Source organism: Bison bison, unplaced genomic scaffold, assembly GCF_000754665.1.
Source record: "Bison bison bison isolate TAMUID 2011002044 unplaced genomic scaffold, Bison_UMD1.0 scf7180017860862, whole genome shotgun sequence".
Classification (NCBI taxonomy): domain Eukaryota; kingdom Metazoa; phylum Chordata; class Mammalia; order Artiodactyla; family Bovidae; genus Bison; species Bison bison.
Window position 1 is genome coordinate 1 of NW_011491434.1, and position 3,471 is coordinate 3,471.

Below are 3,471 nucleotides of genomic sequence, written 5' to 3' on the forward strand. Positions count from 1 at the left end.
CCCCCACCACCCATCTCACTCTCTCTGACAAAGAGTTAACTTACAGCTCCAATTAATAAAGTTCCTGGGCATTAGGAGTGTTTAAATCTAAACCCCTCAGATAGCTCTCTAATTCGCCTGACAAGTTTACCCGGACTCCTACAGCTATGCATACGATTGTTTACAGTCTCCCAGTCTCGAGAGGCACGGGAAGCTTAAGATATTCAAATAGCTTAGAGCCTCTCAGAGAGTTAATCTGTCAGAATAAAACTAGTAAAAGATTTCATTGATGAGCCAATGCTTGCTGCCAAGTTTCCACATCCCCTGTATTGTATCCTTGAATGTGTATTAATTAATATAGTTGGTATGTAGAAAAGATAAGTAGTGGCCTTGGTGTTAGTAACTTTAGACCCTTAAGGTAATAAATTCTTTCCTTTGTTGTAAACCCATTACACATCTGCCCTATAGGAATGCAACTTTAACACCTTCGGAGGATGGCGCCAAACCTTAAAATAATTACTCTTAGAGAAAATAAGTCTTACGGTTGACAAACCTTTGTCAAGAGTCCTAAAATGTTAGTAGGCCTTCTGGCCAGAAGATTATGTAAATCACCTAAACCATTTGTATACGATAAATTTGCAGGAAAGAAACCCTGGTTTTTGATAAGGATCAGAGACTGCTGACTTTGCATGATTTCACATCCCCTATTATCCTCTATGTGTAACTTAGGGTATAAAAGCCCCTGTTGAAGATAAAGCTACGGGCCTTGCTCACCAACGCTTGGTCTCCCCATGTCATTCTTTTCACATTCTGGCTGAAGTCTCCATCTGGAGCGTGGATATCCTCTGCGACCATTTATTTGCCTGGGCTTCTAAGACCCACTCGAGAAGGTGTCTAAGGTGGGGCACCTTCCGCTATTCGAGAGGGCGCCTGCGGCCTCCGTGGTCAGAGCTAACCTGGTGTCACACGTTATATTGATTTTCCGCGTAAACCAAGCTACTCAGCCTCTTTTCTCCACTTAATTTTCCTACTGAGCTATCCTCATTCTATTACTCTTTATATCTTTGATGAATATTTAAATTAATCGCCGATGCCGTCTCCCCTTCGAACTCCCTGGATCAGCCAGGGCTGGACCTCGGCAGTCGTGTCTGACTCTTTTTGACCCCATGGACTGCAGCACGCCAGGCCTCCCTGTCCATCACCGACTCCTGGAGCCTACTCAAACTCACGTCCATCGAGTCGGTGATGCCATCCAACCATCTCATCCTCTGTTGTCCCCTTCTCCTCCCGCCTTTAATCTTTCCCAGCATCATGGTCTTTTCAAATGAGTCAGGTCCTCCTATCAGGTGGCCAAAGTACTGGAGTTTCAGCTTCAGCATCAGTCCTTCCAATGAATATTCAGGGCTGATTTCTTTTAGGATGGACTGGTTGGATCTCCTTGCAGTCCAAGGGACTCTCAAGAGTCTTCTCCAACACCACAGTTCAAAAGCATCAATCCTTTGGTGCTCAGCTTTCTTCACAGTCCAACTCTCACATCCATACATGACCACAGGAAAAACCATAGCCTTGACTAGACGGACCTCTGTTGGCAAAGTAATGTCTCTGCTTTTTACCGTGCTGTCTAGGCTGGTCATAACTTTTCTTCCAAGGAGCAACCGTCTTTTAATTTCATGGCTGCAGTCACCATCTGCAGTGGTTTGGAGCCCCCAAAATAAACTCTGTCACTGTTTCCCCATCTATTTGCCATGAAGTGATGGGACCAGATGCCATGATCTTAGTTTTCTGAATGTATAGAGTATTTATTGTTCAGCGATAAGCCCAGTGTCTACAGAAGATCTGTAAAATGTATTTTCGCACAGATTGCTGGAGAAGGTGTAAATTGAGGCAATCCTTATACTCCGCTCAGAGCAATCCCCTTCACTGTCTGACAGCTGGAGGCTGGAAAGGCCCTGCATGCCCACCCGTGGCAGTGGCCACCCCAGTGCCAGCACGCCCACCTTGTGGGCCGCGACACAGTGCCAGCACGCCCACCTCGTGGGCCACGACACAGCGACAGGAGAGAGGTGCGCTTGACGCACAACGTCTGATAGAAGTCAGTGACCCACGCTGTCTCTCTGTAGGGAAAACATGGGAAAAGTTTGCCTGTATATTGTGAAACTCCAGAGAGATCCGTAATAAACAGGCAACAGGGAGATGGCGTGTGCAGTCACCGGGGCGGGGGCCCCCCTGCTGACCTCAATGCCAAAGCCCAGCTCCACCAGCTCCTCCTGGGCAGACCACCCCCTCACACACTGGCCTCGGGCGCTGGGCAGCTCTGGGTGCCCACCCCTCTTGGACCTGAGCTTCAACAGTGGGTCTCCTGCTGTTTCTGCGCCAGGAGTCAGGGGCACAGGCTGCTTTGAGCTCCGAGCCTGGGAGCCTGGGGCGCTGGTCCGAGTGTCCCCAGGGCAGCGGGCGTGGATGAGGATGCCCCCCATCTCTGCAGCCCCCATTTGGACATAGGCCTCACCCTCCTGCTGGGGAGCCTCAAGCGGGGCCAGGATTTAGAGCCGCCGTGGGGTGCCAGGACCCAGGCCCTGACACCTGCCCACCCTGCGGGGAGGTGGCTCCATTTGCCGAGGGCTCCCGCCACGGGGAAACCCAGCCCTGCGCTGCTGAGTTTGTGGCCTCTCACGCTTCAAAGACTCTTCACAGGCATCTCCAAGACCTGCCGCCTTCCGGGACCAGAGCCGCGGTCCTAGAGGCAGAGCGTGAGATGGCCAGGTACCCCCGCTTCTGGAGACCTTCTTGACACACAGGTAGGGGCAGGGATGGCACGGGCTGCAGGCTGCAGGGCCATCAGGAGGCGGGCCCCCCACCCCAGCTGGAGGCCAGACAGGGAGGCGCGGGAGTCAAGAAAGGCAGCCGGGTCCCTGCCCTGCCCTGCCCTGGGACGCTCCGAGGCCAGGTTGAACGTCAGACCTGCTCTGACGCTCTCAGCCCAGGGTCCCTGGGGGTGCCAGGCCTGGACTGCTGCCCCCGTCTCCCCCCACCGGGTCCGGGGCTGCAGGGCTGTCGCCGCTGGGGCGGGCGCGCCTCCAGGCAGCGCTGAGCAGACACGCACACAGAGCCACGGCCACCACGGGCGGCGCACGTTTATTGAGACAGTGTACAGACAGGCCACGGAGACACGGGGCTGAGGCTGGGGCCAGCAACGCAAAACGGAGTGCAAAAATAAAAAGGCACTGATCTGGTAAGAAAAGACACTCCATGTGTTCTAAGAATATAAGTCATTTAATACTGTTAATTTTATAGCACAAAATAAAACAAGCTATGATCCCCAAAAATAATTTTAAAAGCTTACACAGAAAATATTATTGCCTGAAGTTTATGATCTTTAAGTTACAGGTCGAAGAGTTTGTGTTGTGTGGCTGTCACTTTAAAACACACGTGAAGGCCGTAGAGAGCCAAGGCCACCGCTCCTCCTGCAGAGACCAGGCCTGGCTCGGGGGA